Source organism: Schistocerca piceifrons, chromosome 2 (genome assembly GCF_021461385.2).
Source record: "Schistocerca piceifrons isolate TAMUIC-IGC-003096 chromosome 2, iqSchPice1.1, whole genome shotgun sequence".
NCBI lineage: Eukaryota > Metazoa > Arthropoda > Insecta > Orthoptera > Acrididae > Schistocerca > Schistocerca piceifrons.
In genome coordinates, this window is record NC_060139.1 from 249,220,183 (window position 1) to 249,242,735 (window position 22,553).

Sequence of the window (22,553 nt, forward strand, 5' to 3'; positions counted from 1 at the left end):
CCCTCTGAGAGGGTCCCCACAAGGAAGGAGCGCGCCATCGGAGACGCTGGTAATCATGGGGGATTCCTTCGCAATGGATTTCTCTTCTTATCTCTCGACTTCTGCCCACAAACGGAAACTTGACCAGCCACCAGTGACAAAAGTACCACCACCTGCCCCACAGTTCCTCGTCGTTTCTCGATCTGAGGATGGCAAGAATTTTTCCTCTGTCAATCCTTTCGTTATCCAGAAGGGCGTAGATGCCATAGCCGGATCTGTCAAGTCGTGTACCAGGTTGTGTAATGGTACCTTGTTACTAGAAACTGAGAGCGCCTTTCAGGCACAAAAACTGCTTCGGGCCACACTCCTGTACACGTTCCCTGTCCAGGTGGAGGCTCACCGCACTTTGAATTCGTCTCGTGGTGTGGTATATACTCGATCACTCGACGGATTGACTGACGAGGAGATTCAGTCTTTCCTCGCTGAGCATGGCGTGACAGCTGTCCATAGGGTCATGAAAAAGGTCAACAATGACCTTGTACCGACCCGGACACTTTTCTCGACCTTCGATAGTGTTCAGCTGCCGTCGCGTATCAGGGCGGGCTACGAGGTTATTTCTGTTCGCCCCTATGTCCCGACACCTACGCGCTGCTACCAGTGTCAGCGTTTTAATCACACTCGCCAGTCTTGTTCCAATGCGGCAAAATGTCACTTGTGGCAGAGCTGCCCATGAGGGTGACTGTCCACCTCAGTCTCCTCGTTGTGTGAACTGTCAGGGTGACCATGCAGCGTCCTCCCGCGACTGTCCCATCTACAAGGAAGAACGCTGTATCCAAGAAATTCGGGTCAAAGAGAAAGTGTCCACCTCGGCTGCTCGCAAACTATTTGCTAGTAGGAAGCCCACGCTGCTCCCAGTGGGAAAATACAGCACTGTCCTCGCCTCTCCTCGGACTAACAGGGAGGTGGCGACGCAGACATGCGATCTGACCTTCAGCACCACGGTCGTCCATTTGGCCAGTGCTAAGATCGCGCGGTCAACGTCTCCTCTTCCTCCCGTCACCCCTCCAACACAAGCACCTTCATCAGCTTCTGCCGAGACGAAGACCCAGAAGTCAGATGCACGGGCCTTCAAGAAGGAATCGTCCCATGCAGACTTCCTACGTACCTCGCACTCCCAGCCGTCAACCAGTACTTCCACTAAAAGACCTTCCAAGAAGGCTCATAGGAAGCACAGTTCTCCTTCTCCACCATGGCGCATTTCTTCTCCTGCGCCACCCAGCGGTTGCCGCCCCAGGCCGTCATCCGTTTCGCCTGGCTGCACCGCTGGTAGCCGAACACCTGGCCATCCACCGGCGGAGGAAGCTCCTCCTCCCAGCCATCTTAACGAGATGGCCGATGAACCTATAGAATCAATGGGCGATGACTGTCCGCCTACTGATAGGGGCGGCGGTACTTGCTCGAAGCCAGGCCCTCAGTGGCCTTCGAGGTGACACCTTCTTTCATCTTCCTTTTCTTCTCGCAATGGCACTTATTCACTGGAATATTCGCAGCATTCGCTCCAACCGAGAGGACTTGAAGTTGCTGCTCCGCTTGCACCGTCTGCTCGTCGTAGCCCTCCAGGAAACAAAGCTACGCCCATGCGATCACATTGCCTTGGCACACTACACCTCTGTGTGTTTTGACCTACCCCCTATGATAGGTATCCCGGCTCATGGAGGGGTTATGTTGCTGGTCCGGGATGATATTTACTACGATCCCATCACATTGCACGTCGGCCTGCAGTCAGTTGCCGTCCGAATTACTCTCCCCACTTTTACATTTTCCATTTGTACCGTTTACACTCCATCGTCGTCTGCCGTTACCAGGGCAGACATGATGCAAATTATTGCTCAGCTACCTGCACCATTTTTGTTAACTGGAGACTTCAATGCCCACCATCCCCTTTGGGGCTCTCCAGCATCCTTCCCGAGGGGCTCCCTGTTGGCAGACCTTTTCAACCAGCTCAATCTTGTCTGCCTCAATACTGGTGCCCCTACTTTTCTTTCAGACACATCTCACATCTATTCCCATTTAGACCTCTCTATATGTACTACCCAACTTGCACGCCGGTTTGAGTGGTATGCCCTTTCTGATACATATTCGAGCGACCACTTCCTGTGTGTCATCCATCTCCTGCATCATACCCCTCTCCGTGCTCAGCTGGTTGGAACATCTCCAAAGCAGACTGGGGGCTCTTCTCTTCCAGGGCGACCTTTCAGGATCAAACCTTCACAAGCTGCGATAGTCAGGTCACACACCTCACGGAAGTCATTCTCACTGCTGCCGAACATTCCATCCCTCAAACTACTACTTCTCCACGTCTCGTACCAGTCCCCTGGTGGACCGCAGCATGTAGAGACACTTTACGTGCTCATCGACGTGCTTTACGCACCTTTAAATGCCACCCTACAGTGGCGAATTGTATCAATTATAAACGATTACGTGCGCAGTGCCGTCGTATTATTAAAGAAAGCAAGAAAGCCAGCTGGGCTGCTTTCACAAGCACCTTCAACAGTTTTACTCCTGTTGTCTGGGGTAGCCTGCGCCAGCTATCTGGCACTAAGGTCCACTCACCAGTTTCTGGCTTGACGGTCACGAATGACGTCCTTGTGGCCCCTGAGGATGTCTCCAATGCCTTCGGCCGCTTTTTCGCAGAGGTTTCGAGCTCCACTCATTACCACCCTGCCTTCCTCCCCCGCAAACAGACAGGAGGCTAGGCCACCTATCTTCCGCTCCTCGAATCGTGAAAGTTATAATGCCCCTTTCACCATGCGGGAACTCGAAAATGCACTTGCCGGTCACGGTCCTCCACTCCAGGGCCTGATTCTATTCATATTCAGATGCTGAAGAACCTTTCTCCTGTGGGTAAAGGTTTCCTTCTTCGTACTTATAATCGCATCTGGATTGAGAGACATGTTCCTGCATGCTGGCGCGAGTCTATTGTTGTACAGATTCCTAAGCCGGGGAAGGACAAGCACTTGCCTTCCAGTTATCGACCCATCTCGCTTACCAGCTGTGTCTGTAAGGTGATGGAGCGAATGGTTAACTCTTGTTTGGTTTGGCTGCTCGAATCTCAACGCCTACTTACCAATGTACAATGTGGATTTCGTAGGCGCCGCTCTGCTGTTGACCATCTGGTTACCTTGTCGACCTTCATTATGAATAACTTCTTGCGGAAGCGCCCGACTGCGGCTGTGTTCTTTGATTTGGAGAAGGCTTACGACACCTGTTGGAGGGCGGGCATTCTCCGCACCATGCATACATGGGGCCTTCGCGGTCGTCTCCCTCTTTTTATTCATTCCTTTTTAATGGATCAACAGTTCAGGGTGTGTGTGGGTTCTGTCCTGTCGGACACCTTTTGCCAGGAGAATGGGGTGCCACAGGGCTCATTTTTGAGCGTCGCTCTCTTCGCCATAGCAATCAATCCAATAATGGATTGCCTCCCAGCTGATGTATCAGGCTCCCTTTTCGTGGACGATTTTACCATTATTGCAGCGCGCAGCGTACATGTTTCCTGGAGCGCTGTCTTCAGCATTCTCTTGACCATCTTTACTCCTGGAGTGTCGCCAATGGCTTCCGTTTTTCTGCCGAGAAGACGGTCTGTATTAACTTCTGGCTCTACAAAGAGTTTCTCCCACCATCCTTGCGGCTTGGTCCCGTTGCTCTCCCATTCGTGGAGACAACAAAATTTTTAGGTCTTACATTTGACAGGAAACTTAGCTGGTCTCCACATGTCTTATTTGGCTGCCCGTTGTACCCGTTCTCTAAATGTCCTCCATGTTCTCAGTGGTTTGTTGTGGGGAGCGGATCGAACCATCCTACTTCGCCTATATCGGTCGATCGTCTGCTCCAAGCTGGATTATGGGAGCTTCGTATACTCCTCTGCACGGCCGTCCATCTTACGCCGCCTCAACTCCATACATAATCGGGGTTTACGTCCTGCGATTGGAGCGTTTTATACTAGTCCCGTCAAGAGTCTTCATGCTGAAGCCGGTGAATTGCCACTGCCCTACTGGCACGATATACTGCTTTGTCGGTATGCCTGTCGGCTACTGTCAATGCCCGACCACCCGTCTTATCGTTCCTTTTTTGACGACTCTCTCGATCGTCAATATGGGTTGTATGTCTCTGCCCTGCTACCCCCTGGAGTTCGCTTTCGTCGCCTCCTTCAACACCTTGATTTTTCACGCCCTGCAACCTTTCAAGTGGGGAGAGCCACACGCCACTTTGGCTCCAGACTCAGGTTCGCGTTCACCTTGACCTCAGCTCGCTCCCAAAGGAGGTTACCCCCCGGTTCGGTATACCACTCCCGTTTTGTCGAACTTCGTTCGAAGTTCATTAATATGACCTTCATTTATACAGATGGCTCTAAGACCAATGACGGGGTCAGTTGTTCTTCTATTGTCAGGGCACAAAGTTTCAAATACCAGGCACAAAGTTTCAAATACCAGCTCCATGGCCATTGTTCGGTCTTCACAGCTCAGCTCTTTGCCCTCTACCAGGCTGTTCTTTATATCTGCCACCACCAACGTTCTGCTTATGTCATCTGCTCCGATTCCCTGAGCGCCATCCAGAGCCTCAGTGATCCGTATCCGGTTCACCCTTTCATGCACCGGATCCAACGCTCTCTTCAGCAGCTGGTGGACGACGGTTCTCCGGTTAGCTTTATGTGGGTACCTGGCCATGTCTGTATCCCTGGGAAATGAAGCTGCAGATGCCGCAGCCAAGGCTGCGGTCCTCCAGCCTCAAACAGCTTCTTGTTGTGTCCCTTCATCAGATTGTAGCAGGGTCATTTGTCGGCGCATTTTATCGCTGTGGCATGTCGATTGGGCTGCACTTATGGACAACAAGCTTCAGGCCTTGAAACCTCTTCCCACGGCTTGGACGTCCTCCTCACGGCCCTCTCGGCGGAAGGAGGTAGTTTTGGCCCGGTTACGAACTGGACACTGCCGGTTCAGCCATCGCCATCTGCTGATGGCTGCGCCGGCGCCGTTCTGCCCATGTGGGCAATTGCTGACAGTCTGCCACATTTTAACGTCCTGTCCGGATTTTACTACACTGCGTCTTGATCTTGGCCTGCCATGTACTCTCGATGCCATTTTAGCGGATGACCCAGCAGCAGCTGCTCTCGTTCTTCGTTTTATCAACTTGACCAACCTGTCTAAGGACATTTGATTATGCTGTTTTTTAATTCTGTGCCTGTCAATCTTTTTATCGTGTTTTCCCTTTCAGTTACCGTTTTAATCTTGTGCCTCATGGTGCATTCCTAACGTAGTCTGGACGCTAATGACCGTTGAAGTTGTGTGCCACCAAAAAAAAAAGCAAAAAAAAAAATGCTGCAACAATAGTTAACTATTGAACATCTACGAGCAGTGGTAAATAATAATTTGTCAGTGAAACAGCAAGTCTGATGTCTCTAATCCATGTTAACAGATGTATATGAACAAAAAAAAGCCAACCATGTCCCATATACCAAGTAATTTTTCATGGTGGCATTTAAAGACTAATAATCAATAAATAGCTACACAATTAGTGTCTCTTGTTAACTATCAGCAATAGGCGTATTTATGCAAATGTACTTTCAGAAAGGATGAGTAGCACAAAAAATTATATGAACAATCTACATACCAAAGAGATGCATAACAGCATTGTAATGAGGTAAGTTAAAATACTTGTCCATTGTGAAATCACATTTTATAATTGTATCTAATCAAAACACCTGGATTTTACAATTTCTCAGAGCAATCACAACACAATTATTTGCTCCACAGACCAAAGCTGCTACTGTCATTCTAATTTTGTTTTCAGGTGGATCTGAAAGATACAGTAATAGAATCTGAAAATGGTCTCAGTTGGCAGATGACAGAAGGTGGATCAAATTTTAGTGCTGGGCAGAAGCAACTAGTTTGCTTAGCAAGAGCAATAATCAGGAAAAACAAGATACTGATACTTGATGAAGCTACAGCTAATGTTGACCCCAGGTGAAAGACATAACTAAGTGATTTTCAGTGTTATCACAGTTGCTCTTGTTAAAGATTCAATGTCAGCTGCTCTTACTTGATTCCTGCAAAATATTCTTTCAGTTGTTTTGTTTAAAATGAAAAGTACTATAGCAGAAATTTTATGGAAGAGGAACAATGGGCTTTTGATGGCACTTTTTTTAATTTGTTGAAGCTGGCAATTCACTACAGTACGTTCTCGAAATGTGCCACATTTACAGGAAACATTTTTCACTTACTGTAAAATACCAATGTGATATCAATGGATTTACTTTTAAATATTATTCAGTTTTAATGGCCAAAACAACCCTGGACAACTAGTAAGATTTTCACATATATCTATGGTTGTATATTTCTATGGTTGAATTTTAACGCTGCTATCCAGCCATGTTAGCCTACTCTGTTCGTTACAATGATGTTTAAGGGGAGCTGGAGGTGGTCAAATCCAAAAAATTAAGACTTTTTTTGCTACCGAAAAATAATTGGAACATTCCTCTTTAATGTAAACTTTGAATTATTGTTCTACTCGCCGTAGAAGTGGAGTTATTACCATTTTTCCCCCACGCCTGCAGAGGAAATGGGTGGCCACTGAATGCATCTAACACCCTCTCGTGACTTCCTGGCGAACTGCTTGGGATTTTCTTGGCCTGTTACGCATACAGTGCCTTATGTTAAGTATGCAGCGAGTGCGCAAGGGTTGGCTACATTGTTTTCTGTGACAAATGAAGCGCTAAGAGTGCGGAACATCGTCTCTTTGCTGTTTACCGTTTTGAATTAGTTCAGTGTTGCGCCTGTTGGTAGTATTATACTTTTTGTGTAAAGCGTTGTTCTGGTTATGATTCTACGTTTTAGTAACCGTGTATATAAGAGGAAGAATGCAGAGAAAAGAAAATTAACACTAATACCAAGTTGTGATATTACAGTTACTGAAACAGTGCGTTCTTCTGCTAAGCAACACATGGCCAGCCATAGCCCTGTGACATCATTTAGCAAGAAGCTGACTGGTGGAAATGACAGATTTCGTGAATATGTTAGTGACAGTGATGATATTAACAAAGTACTGAATATTGGATTATTATCTTCTGTGCTGAAAGAAAGTGTTCTGTGCAAAATGTGTTAGTGTAGGAGTGGGACTAGAGATAACGAAGCACTTTGGTTTAGCTTGTGAGATGAAGATAATCTGTGCATGTTGCAAGTATCAAGTGACTTTCTACAATTCACATGCCTGTCTCTTTGGTGAAAATGGACGATCTAGAGTGTTTGATGTGAATGTTCGACTTGTGTTTGGTCTTCGATCCATTGGAAAAGGGTCTGCTGCTGGTAAACTGTTTTGTGGTATTATGAACTTGCCATCGCCTCAAAGTAAATTTGGGTACTACTGTGAACTGGTAGGATCCTCTGTTGAAGATGTGGCTTTGAAAACCATGAAGGAAGCAATGGAGGAATCTGTAGAAATGAACGGTGGTTCTAGGGATTTGGTAGTGGCATTAGATGGTTCCTGGCAAAAGAGGGGTCATAAATCCCTGAATGGGGTTGTAACTGCTACTTGTGGTGATAGTGCAAAAGTGATAGATGTTGCAATATTATCAAAACATTGTAGGTGCAAAAATAAAATCAAAGGAGAGCACAGTGGAACCTGTGAGGCAAATTTTAGTGGATCAGGTGGAGCAATGGAAGTGGATGGAGTGAAACAAATTTTTGAACATTCAGTTCCCAGATACAACGTTAGGTACAAATACTACCTTGGGGATGGTGACTCCAAAGGTTTCAAGACTATAGAGGAACTGAAGCCATATGGAAATGAATTTGTAGTTGAAAAGTTAGAATGCATTGGTCATGTGCAAAAGCGTATGGGTGCACGGCTTCGAAGGCTCAAACTAACTTTGGGTTCAAGTAAGCTCAGTGATGGAAAGACAATAGGAGGGAGAGGCAGGCTTACTGATGAGGTGATTGAACGTCTACAGAGATACTATGGGTATGCTATAAGGAAAAATACTAGTAATATTAGTGATGTGCGAAAAGCAATGTGGGCATTGTTCCTTCATACTGCCTCTTCCAATGAATACCCTAAACACAGCCTGTGCCCAAAAGATTCCTGGTGCAAATATAATGCAAAAAAGGACTATGATCACAAACATGGTTTGCCAGCAGCTGTCATAAATGCAATAAAACCAATTTTTCATGACTTAGCACAGCCAGAATTGTTACACAAATGTCTACACGGTTCAAATGGCTCTGAGCACTATGGGACTCAACTTATGAGGTCATTAGTCACCTAGAAGTTAGAATTAGATAAACCTAACTAACCTAAGGACATCACACACATCCATGCCTGAGGCAGGATTCGAACCTGCGACCATAGCGGTCTCGCAGTTCCAGACTGCATCGCCCAGAACCATGTCTACACGGAAAGACGCAGAATCCTAATGAGAGCGTAAACAATTTGATTTGGAAAGTGATTCCTAAAAGGGTGTTTGTAAGCATAAAAACACTCCACTTTGGCATTTATGATGCAATAGCAACCTACAACCAAGGGAACAGTGTGAAGTTCTGAAGGCATTAGGATTTACAGCTGGGGTGAACACTGTACGAGCACTAAGAAATATTGACAGAGAAAGGATAAGAGGAACAGAAAGAAGAGAAAGGCATATGAAGTATGATGGAACAACAGGCCAGAAAAGAAGACAGAAGAGGAGGCTTTTGGAGGATGAAGAAGAAGACCCTGATAATCCATCCTATAGTGCAGGAATGTATTGAGAAACTTTGACAGCCATTTCCCGTAAATTAGAATTTTTCGAATATAAGGAACATTTTCTCAAAATCCACTCAAGTTAGAGAGATGAAATTTTTATACAGCACTCCTAGTGGTCAAACTTACATTGTAACACAGCAATATGTTCAGTAGTTTCATTTCAGTTTAATTATAAAGCGATTATTTGTAAAAAAAATTGGGTCATTAATAAAAAAATAATTGGAAGGAAACTAGAAAAGATACTCAAAAATCCCTCTGTCATAACTGCAATACTAAACCAGTTTATATGTAAAAAAATTTCAAATTTTTCTATATGGTACTTTATTCATAAATGTTCCTCAAACTTAGTGATTTTAACATGGGCAGCATAGGCACCTCCACCTCCCCTTAATAACATTCCCAATTACAAAGACCAAAGGTACAGTTAGCATGATGTCAAATGCTGCTTTTCCCCATTTTGAATGTTGAAAAACTGGTGAACAGTCAATGTGCATCAAGACATGAAAAGCACATAGTGAATGATCTGGCCTGCACTGAGGATGTTGGTGTTTCTCAACCAAATTGCTGAAGTGTGGGAGTTGGTGTTACCATGCAACAGGATGATTCTGTCATACAACATTCAGACAGCAAACAGCAAAGTCAATGCTGAAAGCATCCCACATCTCCCCGGGCAAAGAAATACAAAGCTGTTGGCAAGCTACAGTAAGGTAGTGTTGACCACCTCCTGAGACTGCAGAGGTCTTCTGCTCATTGAGATCATGAAGTGTGGAACCACAATTAATATGCAGCACCTATGAGAAGACACTTTGCAGAAAGTGTGATGCATGATAAAGTTAAAATGCACAGTAATGCTGTCAGACTGAATTGCCATGCTGCATGATGACTTCCCCCATAGACACAACTGGATGAAGGCTGTGCTTCAGCGATTTGGCTAGGAAACACTGTAATGTGCTCCTTGCAACCTGGGTCTTTCACTGTGTGATTTTCACATCTTTGACAACCTGAAGAAATTCATGTATGTCAGTTTGTAAGGCGTGAAAGTGGGTGCTGTTGTGAACTGTCAGCAGCCGTCTGCACTCTACAAAATAGGAATTGTCTCCTCTCCTAGTGTGTGAAATGTCTTAATGCATGTTTCAATTATTTTTCAATGGAACACATTGAAACAGCCCTCTAATAATTAAATGCCGTAAGACAATAATTCCGGTGAGACAGTTTTTATGTAGTATTAGATTTGATAAAGCAACAAATATATTCCTTTCCAGAACCGATGAGTTCATACAACATACCATCAGAGAGAAATTTGTGGACTGCACAGTGTTGACAATTGCCCACCGTTTGCACACTGTCATGGACAGTGACAAAGTGCTTGTAATGGATTCTGGAAGTGTTGTTGTAAGTATTACAACTATTTCCAATATGATAGTCATCATTGCGTAACTGCACAAACAAAACAATGCATTAAATAATCTCACATTATTTGAGTGAGGGTTTAACTTGATTTGACCTCAGCTTGCCATGTTCATGTGCAATGAGATCATCGTGTGGTAGCTTCACTTTCTAGTTGAATCAAAGTACTGAAGTTGCATCTTGAATTTAAAACATCTGCTTTTCTGAAAAAATACTCAAATTGTTTTTGTTAAATTTTTAAGGAATTTGACCACCCGTACATACTACTGCAAAACAAGAAGGGGATCTTCTTCAGGATGGTGCAACAGACAGGAAAAACAATGGCAGACCAATTGTATACAGTAGCAGAGGAGGTATGAATGAATCTGTTTTACAATATACAATATTCTCAGCAGTTAGTGTCACACATAAAAAGCAAGTCATTACATTTGCCTTTGGTTAGTGAAATTTGTATCATAAGTTACTTACCTTTAATTTTAAACAATAATACTGATGGAAGACATTTAGTACAAGCAGGTTATCCAAATAACGTTCCCCTTCCCCTGCCCCCACCAACCAACCAGCAAGGGAGGGGGGTGGGGAGGCTGGTTGCCACTCTTCAGTGGGATCGTGTTTGGCTTTCACAAGGCCCCAGCCTTTGCAGCATCTTTTCCCTTCCACTCTGTATGTGTATCCTCTTGCTACTCTTTCTCCCCTCCCTTGGCAAACATGTCTGGAATGTTTTTGGGAATATAATCTGCATTTTAAGTAGCTGACATCAGAACATTCTCTCAAATGGTTTTTGTTCCTTTTTTCTTCTTCTTCTTCTTCTTCTTCTTCTTCTTCTTTCCTTCACTAGTATTTGAGGTTCCTCTTTTTCTTCCTTCCTGTGCACAACTAAATGCTGTCCCATGTGTCTGACCACAGGTCACACCTCACAATCACCTAAGCTGGGTGCGCCAGTTGGAAGGAGTGTGGTACCTTTTGGTTTCACACACTGAAAACGGCCAGCCCTCTGTTATGGTAAATCCGTTTATTAATCAAAACGGAGGTGTTGCAATAGCCGGCCCTGTGAAATCCTGCTCTCTTACACACTGGTACTTCGCTTTTGAAGACTGCTTCTGATTCTCAAGCACAACTGCCTGCAGCTTTGCTTTTCCGTGGCTATCCTGTTTCTGTAGAGGCCCATTGATAACTGAATACTTCCTATGGTGTTATTCACACTAGGTTGCTTGATGGTCTGACGGAGGCAGGAATCCAAACATAGATCTCTGATCAGGGTGTCATTGCAGTCCACTGGGTGATGAAAAAGGCAAATGCATATTCAGTGCCCACATGAACTTTCTTGGAAATTTGTGGTAAGCTTCTATGGGACCAAACTGCTGAGGTTATCAGTCCCTAGGCTTACACACTACTTAATCTAACTTATGCTGAAGACAAAACACGGGTGCACACGCAAAGTGACAAGGCGCTCAGATTACAGGGCTACCCCACTGGTGTTACCAGCATCGTCATCACAACCACACTCAAATGTCCTGTCAACACCTGGCCAAATGTGTAACCCGTGGTAGGGATGCTCATGAGGGCAATTGTCTGCCGCCTACTCCCCACTGTATCAATTGCAATGGTGACCATGGCACCTCCACCCAAGATTGTCCTGTGTATTGGCTAGTCGAAAATCATGTGTTCTACCATCTGGCAAATAAAGTACTGTTCTTGCTACATCTCACTCGATAAAGGAGGGCAGGCAGAAATGCGACTTCAAATTCAGCACAACGGTTGTAAAATCACTAGCCACCAAATTTTTGCCTCACAGGCTGAAGTCACCCACTACACAACTGGCAGGCCTAGTAAAGGACAGAAGGAATACTCCCATGAAGACTTTTTACATCCCTCCAGCCAACAAACAAACAAGTCTGAGTCTTTCTCTGCTCTGCCAACCGGAAAGGCTCCAAGAAATCAAACTAAGGCAAGCGGTCTTCTCCTTTGCTGACTCAGATAGTTTTCAGCTGTGTCACCACGATACCCCTACCTGGCTAACCTCAGTGTCACCAGTGTGCGCTGCCAATCATTTCGCTGCCCTGGACTTCACTTTCAAAGCTGACACTCGGCAACCACAGTGGTAACACCCCTTCATTTTCCCCCCTCCTCTTTCATTATCATGACTCTCCTCCAATGAAGCATTCAGACTTAGACCCAACAAATAGGATTTAACACTGCTCTTGGAATCAGCGTCTGCTTGTTCTCTGCCTCCAGGAAACAAAATTGTTTCCTCACGACCACGCTGAGTTCTCACTTTTCTTTCCGCTCCACTTTCACCTTCTCCTGAGGACAGCATTCCAACTCATGGAGGACTCATGCTGCTCATCCAGGATGATGTTCATAGTCAACCCATCTGCCTGACTATCCAGCTTAAAGCTGTCGCAGTCCACATTTTCCTTCCTTCCATGCTTGACCTTCTCCTTTTGTACTGTTCACATCCCTCGATCATTTGGTGTCACCAGGGCAGACTACTTCCAGCTTATTGGGCAACTCCTTCAAACGTTTCTGCTACTCAGTGACTTTAGTGTGCACCATACCCTTTGGGGTTCACCCAGAACCTGACAGAGAAATGCCCCTCTTGGCTGACCATCTCAATCAAGTTAACCTCATCTCCCTTAACATAAAAGCACCCACGTTCCTTTTTGTTGCCCATCTTCAGTGGTCCATTATCTCTGAGATGTGCTTGAGTGACCATTTCCTGTTCGCTATCTGTTTGCTGACTCCTACCCCACCTATGTGAATACCCAAATGGCAGCTTTCTAGGGCCGACTGGAGGCTTTACTCCTCCCTGGCGAACAGCAACAAATAACATTTCCTCAGTTGTTATGATGAGGTATAATATCCTACAGATAATATCCTTACTGCTGCAGTGTGTTCCATTCCTTGGACTTCTTTACCATCCCATGTTTCGGTCCATTGGTGGACTGAGACATGCTGAGATGCATTTCACACACAGATATATATGCTCTCTGCCTTTTTAAATGTCATCCTATGATGGCAAGTTGTATTTGTTGTAAACAGTTGCATGCACAGTGTCGTTGCATTCTTTGGAATAGTAAAAAAGTTAGTTGGATTCCTGGGGGAGGAGTGGCGTGTGTGCTTTGTGCTGATGAAGAGAATCTAAAAGAATAAAAGATACGACCTGTTCTCTCAAATTTGTGTGTTCAGGGCAGTAATTACAGATCTCGGTAGACTTCCAGAACCATTTGATCATGTGGTAAAATAAATGAAAATATTGACAAAAAACAGGATTGCAACAAGAGTAAGAGCAAGATAAAGAGGGTGGGGGAGGAGAGTGAGTTGAGATGAGTTTTACATTTCTCATCACTTATGAGAATTCAGAAATTGATAAGTATGAAGTGAAGTGACAGAGAGGGCAATAACCAGGTAAGGTTAGGAAAGATTAAGAAAGATTGCACAGTAGTGTATTTCAGAAGGGCATAGGTCATACTCATAATTCTGAGTCAGTCAACGCAACATAGGTCTTCCTTGAGAGCTTTCAAACCATGAACTGCCAATTTTTGGGAGGAGTCCTACTACTTGCATGGGTGTAAGAAGAAACTGTTGTTCCATAAATACCTTATACTTGAAAAAAATGAGCTAAGCTGGATTTTGCAGGGCTGGACAAACTAACAGAACAAATATGATTTTGGCTTACAGGAAACACACATACACTATTATTCTTTCATAATGTGGGTCCCTTTATTTGTATGTATGAGTGCCATACTGAAAATTAGGAAAAGCTACAAGAAATTATTAATCAATGCTGTATGTAATTTTGTATAAAAAAATTAGTTAATATAGTATGTAGTCAGTTCAGAATCTTAAAATAGTTCTGACATAATCTACCATGGAACTAAATTTCAAGTGATTCAAGGTACTTCATAGGAAAGTGACACGGACTGACTTTCTATTGGTGTGGGTCACTTTTCTCAAATATAATGATTAGCTCATAGGGTTCTGCAGGTTGCAAGTTGTTGTACTGACTTCAGTTAATTATATTTTTCAAATCAGGAGTGCCCTTATGAAAACAAATTGCATCAGTGTGAACATAGCAATGAAAATTGTGATCTGAACAATATATTAAAGTGTAGTTCTCTAAGTATGATCTTGATATTTTCATGTTAAGTATCACATGCTATTAGATTTTTGAATTGAAAATAATACAAATATCAGCAAAAAATTGGTTATTTATGGAAATATAAAAAACATAGCAGATGGGAACAATCCACCTTTCTGTACGACAAATGGTTTTGTAGAAACACTATTTTGAGAAGTTCAAAAGCTGTGTAACACTAGCGCAATGTTTACTGCCTTACTTAAGTAGGAACTTTGCCTCAACAACTATTTGACATTAAAAATCTTCTAAATGACAAAATTAAATATTTTTAAAATTAAAGAACATTTCATAAAAAGGTTGGCACACAGACACTTAACTGCTCACCACAAAACAAGCTGAATTAAAGCTTTAAGGTAATTAAAAACTAGATACTTCACTTTAATGTGCAACTCAAGCCATCAAAGATTGCTTGGTTCAGCTAATAAACTACTGATCACTTTTGCTATCAACTGTATGATGTGTGTTAACTGTTGCAGTGCTACCACAGATCCCTGAGGATAATTTGAAGATTATGGAGGCAGAACAGCATTTCTTGGTGGCATACGCAGCACTACCACTGGACCAGCATTACCAGAGTTCACTGTCTGATCCTTCGGTACAATAAATAAGAGGAACTTGACACTAGACATCCAAACTAAAATGTAATCTCGCAGAACAGGGTGTATAGATAGTCAGTGCCAAATAAATAAGCTCATTTGTGTCAACTTCTCACAATCAAACTAACTTTTTAGAAAATTATGAGCATCTTGCTTTCACTATTTTAAGAACATTTTATAGGATACAAGCTACTGTGGTTCAGGAATATTTGGTATTTTAATTGTGTGTTGGAAGTGCTTTCCATGAGCAACCTTAAGTTACTGAAGATTTAAACATACTCAGGAGAAGAGTGTAAAAGTAAGAAATCATTATTTACAAAATAAGCTTCTAATTTCTCTTGTACACACAAAAGATCCCATTAAATTAATGGGAATCAACAAATACACTTTCTAATATTTATACAAAGGCATATGTTAAAATGTCTTCATCATTTTAAAATGGATGTAAATTATTAGTCAGTTATGTTTGTGTGTAACTTGGATCTGATAGATGTTCACTTGAATTTTAAGTTATGGGCTCCTACCCTTACTGATTTTGTTAATAAAAGTTTACTTAATGTTTGTGACATTATAGACTGACAAACACTTAGCTTAAGGTTTAATATTTGATATATTATCCAGCAGCTAATATTCGTATGAAGTTTTGTAATACGAATGGCTTATAAGAAATACAAATTGCTTTGTGACACAAACCATCTGTTCTATGGAGCAATTTATTAAAGTAGCACATTCTATGACTTAAGAGTATGTGAACTCTATTGGCAGAAATGAAAGGCTGATGGAAGGAACTAGATGAAAGTGCAGAGTAAGAGCCCTACATAACCAACAGAAATAAGGATTCTTTCCTTCCAGTACACTACAGCTTTTACTGCTTCCAGATAGACAGGGCATGTAAATATCATAACCATTTTGAATGTTGCTGTAGCATACTAAACCCATAAGAGTTTAACAATGGTTTCTGTTAACTTCAGTAATTCATATAATTAAATCTATTTTTATTTCGTTACATGTTCAATAGATCACTTGAACAATTGTTATTGAAATGCAGACCACATCAGTTTACAAGATATACATATAGGTGATGGGTGTTAACATTAATGAACATATTTTTTGTCAATACACCTACAATTAAAGCTAGGACTTTATTACAGGCGACCACTTAAATAAATTCAGCTGTGGAATAGGAATTGTTCCAGGAGAAATGATTTTAGGTTAGGTTTAAAACTTGCTGTGCTACCTGTCAGGTATTTTCTATTACTAGTCAAATGGTCAAAAAATTTTATTACTGCATGTTGACCTCTTTTTTTCTAAACCACTGACACCTTTAATAATAGATAATGAAGGTTTTTTTTTCCCCCCCCCCCCCCCCCCTATACTGTTAAGAAAGACGTCGTTATTCTCAAATTTAGAAAAAGGCTGTTAGGCCGAAAGTTAAACATTTATGGGAGTCTTTTTTTTCCGTGTTTGTCTGTGACTCAGTGTCTCCTTTATATGATGGTTAACAATAGTGCCATTATTCCAAACTATGATACTATGATGGATTAGCTATGACAAATTTCATTAGTGTGTGTGTGTGTGTGTGTGTGTGTGTGTGTGTGTGTGTGTGTGTGTGGTCACAGTGCAGGAAAACGCCTAGCTCCTTGAAAGGGTGCCTACATGCGTCATACGGATTCTAATGGTTTCGGCGACGGGAGAAGTGGTGCAATACTGGACTGAGCACTATCCTTTTCTCTTATTACAATTGACTCACTTGAAATGTTCAGCCGATCCTAGTCTCTGGATCGGCTGCTTTGATCTGCACAATATCTATATATATATATATATATATATATATATATATATATATATATATATATCTCTCTCTCTGTGTGTGTGTGTGCTCTTGAAATAACTAAGTACTCACACAATACTTTCAGTTCAGTTCTGGTATATTCCTTTTTCCAAAATTCTGTCATAAGTATATAAATTCTTGCAAGGCAATTGCGTCTCAACCGTCAGATACAATTGAGTATATTTACAATGTCGTGAGTTTAATAACCACCAGAAATTCAGACAGTTCTTGCTTCTAGCATGTCTAACAGCCGAATTAAGTCTCTAATCAAATCATATTTAGTTTGTTCATAACAATTACAATCATTACACCATCAAATAACGCGTGCTTGCTTCTTGTACGTCATCTACAGCTTCTATGGCGTGAGTGACACACTTGTCTGCGTTGATTGACTGCCACAACTGCAGTAGTCTCCTGATAGACATTCATCCTGCACACACAAAAACCGGTGGCGCAGTAAACACATCTCCACTCTCCCACTCTCTTACTTAAAATACAGTGTGTCTCTAGAATTTACCCTGTGGTTCTTGAGGCACTAAAAGATCTACATAACAGTGAAGACAGACAGCACCTGCCTCTACTTTGTTGCAGGTTGTGTGTTTAAAACTCTTGATTATAAAATTTAAAGTTGTACAATATATTCTCTTCAGTCCAGAGATCAGGGTAATCATTCTTGGACAAGCCTCATACACTACTAGTAGTATCTACATCCATTTGAACCTGATTACTCCAAGCAAGCTGTAACATTACAGCATGGTTGTGTAGTCATTATTCTATTTTCAATGAATCTTACTCACTTTTTGGGCATCAGCAAAGAAAATAACACATACCTTCTTTGTACTAATATTGTCACAATCATTTGGCAATTAGACTTGGTTTTTCCTTCTGGTATTGTGCCAGATTCATGGTAATAAGTAAAAAGGTACTGATGAGAGGAACACCGAGATTCATTAGTAATCTGCTGGCACTTCACTACCGGAAGTTGTGAAATTTTAGCCCTAAAAAAACTATCTGTTCCTGGAGACAAGAAGACCATAGCCACCATTGGTTTCACTTCCTTTGAAAGATTCAATCATCCAGACCTCATGTTTAGCTGTGGCATATAACACTGACTCATCAAAAAGTAAGACTTCCAGCCAACAATGCTGAATGCTGAATAAACTACTCAGATGTTACACCCTACTGACATCGGAGCAGGAGACCATAAAGATTGTTTACATAAATTAGTAAGTAGTATCTAATTCAAATAAATAGCGGCGAGGATGTCGTGTTTCCAAGCAGAGAAGGAATTCGCATATTTCATCAAAATATAAGAGGTATTAGAGATAAAGTTAGTGAACTGCTTATAGGTGTTGACTGAAATTATTGGTACATCAGAGCACCACTTAAATAATTTGACAATTCAGAGGCTTCCTTTACCAAGATTCAGATCAGCTGGCTGTTTTTTCAAGGAGTTCCTTGCTGGGTGGGGGAGTGGCTATGTAGGTAAAAAACACTATACCATTTGAGTCAATAGATGTATCACGGCACTGCACTGAACAGATATTTGAATGTTGTGCAGGGGCAGTTGAGTTCAGTGAAACTAATCTTCTAATTTTTGTTCTTTATAAGTCTCTTAAATGACTTAAGAGCATTTCTGCTCAAGTTACAGAGGGTTCTTGATTCACTTTGTAGGAGGTACCAGAAATTAGTTACATGTGGTGACTTCAATACAAGGTGCAAGAGAGAGGATGTTGGTAGATCTCCTAAATTCATATGATCTGATGCAGATTGTGTTTTTTTCCAACTAGGGTGTAGGGAACAGTAACATAGCCATAGACAATATTTTTATTCATTCTTCATTATTAGATGGGCATTCTGTTAGTAAAAGGGTGAATGGCCTTTCAGACCATGATGGACAAATTTTAACACTAAAAGGCTTTTGTACTCAAACAGTTATTGCATATAATTACAAACTATGTAGGAAAGTTAATCCAACAGCAAGAGTTTTTTTTAAACCTTGTCAAGGAACAAGAGTGGCAGGACATTTATAGTGCTGATAACATAGATGACAAATATAATGTATTCCTTAGCACATTTCTCATGCGCTTTGAGAGTTGCTTTCCATTAGAATGTTCTAAACAGGTACTAACAGTAATAGGCAGCCCTGGAGGCTGACTAGTGGGATAAGGATAACATGTAGAACCAAGCAGAAATTATATCTAAATGTTAGAAGTAGAAACAAACTACAGTAGCCAATTACAAACGGTATTGTAAGGTGGTTAAAAATGTTACTATGAGGGCAAAGAGTATGTGGTATGCAAGCTAGAATAGCTAATTCACAGGATAAAATGGTCAGTTGTGAAGGAAGTGTGTGGTCAAAATGACAAGGTTGACAATATAAAGTCAGTTCACAGTAAAAGTATTTCTGTTACTGATAAATTGGATACATGTACAGTACTTAACAGTCAATTTTTGAGCATTGTCAGTGAATTAAATAAAAATTTAGTTTCTACAGGGAATCTCATAACTCTCTTGGCAAATGCATTTCTGAGATTGATTTCTGAAATACTCCTGTGATACAGACAGTTGGGAGATTGAGTCAATAATTGAATCACTGAAGACTAAAGATTCCATGGTTATGATGGAGTGCCTAGCAGAATATTAAAGTACTGTGCTGCACATGTTAGCTTTTTATTTAGCCATATTTGTAATATTTCCTCTAGGAATGGTCAGTTTCCTGAACGATTAAAGTACTCAATAGTAAAGCCACTTTAAAAAAAGAGAGAGAGGGATAATGTAGGCAATTTTAGACCTATTTCTATGCCATCAATATTTGCTAAAGTTATTGCGAAGGCTCTGTATGTAAGGATATTTGCTGATTTTATATCACACGATTTCCTATCAAATGTACAGTTCAACTTTAGAAACTGAAAATTCTATATTCTCTTTCCTCTGTGAGGTACAGGATGGGTTACATAAAAGGTTTCAAACGCTAGGCATATTTTTTGATTTAACTAAGCCGTTTGATTGTGTTGATCACAAAATATTGCTCCAGAACTAGGACCATTACGGAATACTCACAGCCGGTTCCTCTTATTTTAGCAGCAGATAGCAAAAGGTAATGTTGAGAATGGCTGTGATGTGGGGTCTGAGTGGGGTACATGTAATGTCCCCACAGAAAATACCCTCTACCATGCACCAATTAATCATTGTCAATCAAACCATCCACATTCATTCACTTTGGAAAAGTATCTGATTTGATTTTCTCGTAATATATGCGGCAACAGCTCGTCGACGCCAAAGTATTTTCTAGTAGGTTTATTCTTTGAAATAAGAGATGCATATATGCATTCTCCATGGTTGTTAGTGTTAACGAGGAGAGCTTCTGGAGTATCTGTTGAGGGATTGACGTGTTTCTGAGAGATACATATTCTGCTTTTCTTCTCGCTAAAGCGAGCCAATTAACATTTGTGCCGCGAGCGGTTTGCTTGAAGAGAAAGAGACGGTAAACGGAAGTTAATTAAGATGTGGAATCACCGGAGATCTGGACATGTAATGGAGATGGATTGAATACACAATTTCCTTCATAAATAAGGTTTGTGACTTTTTTGTTCTGGAGTGAATGAACAAATGAGTTTTTTCTGAATCATTTGATGATCGCGTTGGCCCTGTAATTAGTGGGGAAGTTTCAGGTGTGTCAAAGAGAGCCTGCAATCACTGAGTCTGTGTTAAATCATCCAAAAAGGCTTCGTACACATCTGGAATTCGCAATCTTTCGTAAAAGGAACAAATTGTCCACACGATTGATTCTCCTGACTGAATACAGAGTTTAACAGTAATAATAAATGTTAAAATGGCCAATCCGTGACAGGACACGTTTTTGGACGTTTCTAAAATAATTTTGTTCTCCGTTTCATGTCAACTAAGATGAGCTAACCTAACTGACGCTTGGAAAATATAGGAAAGACTCGCAGGTGATATAATTGGTTCTACAAATAAAGCCGAAAGACAGCACGCTGGGTGCAGAGAAAAGGCCAGATCTATATATTTATTATTAAAGCTTGATAGTATAGTTGAAGTATACGCTTTTCTGTTTAGTGTTATTTGATATTTGAACATTGATTAATTGTGTTCATGTTAGATGTGTTTTGATTGACCTGTCCCAGTTGCATTTATCTGTATATGTACATTAAGAAAGTAGATACAGAAGTACTCTTGTGTGAATGGAGTTATATATAGTGACAGTAGAAGGGAGTTATATATAGTGACAGTAGAACATTTATATGGTTTTAGCTAGGGCAATGTTTAGGATGAGTCAAGCAGAGCAAAGCAGCACACAACAGCCTTCAGCTGTTAGCACTGATGATAATGATGCAGTAAGAAGTGTTGTAGGACCGATGGCTACAGATAGCGCAATAGAACGCCCTGTAGACACGGCTGGAGGTGTAACAGCAAGTACGCAGCAGGGATTAGATCCATTGGTAATTATCATGAGACAGATGCAGATGATAACCGAGAGCATGAATACTTTGAAAACCGACATTAACGCGAAATTAGCCTCAGTTACTGAAGGGCAGGAAAATCTGAAAACCGATATTAAAGCACAATTAGTGACTGTCACTCAAACTCAAGAAGAAATGAAATTAGTCCAGACTGAGATTAAGCAGCAGTTACAAGACAGTTTTTCCGAATTAGAGCAGCGGATAGAGGTGAAGACCAAAGAACTCAAAGATCAGGCCGAAGAGACGGAACGAAAATTAACTGCACAAATAGAATTGGTGAAAGCACAATGTGAGGAATCTACTCACCATGTAAGTGTTGAAATGAAGGAGTATGTGGCTATTAAGATAGATACTGTACGGGAACAAGTGGAAATGGTTCCGCAATTAGTACAAAAGCAAGACGCCATATCATGTGCAATTGCGCAACTTCCTGAATTGGCATGTACACAGGCTAACCTAAAGGAAAGCGTTGAACATCTGAGCGTCAAGACGTTATAGACCACCAAATTAACGTACTAACGGGTAAATTATCCAAAATCACATTAGAAAACAAAAGGCTAATGTGTGAAAACGTTGAGCAAAATGTAAAGGCAGCATTCCAGAGTTTATCTGGCAAACAGGAAGAGAATTTGTTTGCGAAAGGACTTGAGGAGGTGTGACAGCAGTTAGGTGCTGATTTGGAGCATTGGAAACAAACGATAGAAGAGTCGATGCGCACTTCACAACAAAGCTCAGAACAAATGAATACAGGGCAGCAGCAGAAGTTGGCAGCGACTATAGAGCCAGTTACTGCCCATTCGCACACAATACCGACTTGTGCAAGTAATTCAAACATTATATTGCCACAAGCTGGTTGTTCGCGTGAATTCTTATCTAACGGAGATTACGAAAGCCTTTGCCATGCCGAAGAAAAAATGATAAAGCATCGGCAATTCCAGATTTTTAACCCTGACAAAAGGGGGTCCATCCAATTGTTTTTATTCGAAGTGCTACACATAAATTGGTTGGAGTGGCAGAAGATCAGTTTTGTTACAGGATATATACAAGGTTCGGGGGCGATCTGGGCCTCGGACATGACTTCTGTTTGCTCGACATATGACGATTTTGAGAAGGCGTTTTTAGCAAAGTTCTGGTCAGAAGGGGTACAGGAACGCCTAAGGCAGGAGGTACTCTACCCAGAGCCTTTCTCCTTTTCGAAAGGAAGCCTTAGAAGGTATTTCGAAAAATATATAAATAAAACGAGATACTGGGACAGACCTATGCCCTTGCCAGACATAATAAACATACTTAAGGCAAGACTACCAACTAGCATCCAGAATCAATTG

The 22,553-nt window shown here is 41.6% G+C and overlaps 1 pseudogene; it reads left to right on the forward strand.

Moving 5' to 3' along the window:
* Positions 1-15,101, forward strand: part of LOC124775295 — a 119,958-nt pseudogene extending 104,857 nt beyond the window's left edge.
* The last annotated feature ends 7,452 nt before the right edge of the window (positions 15,102-22,553 follow it).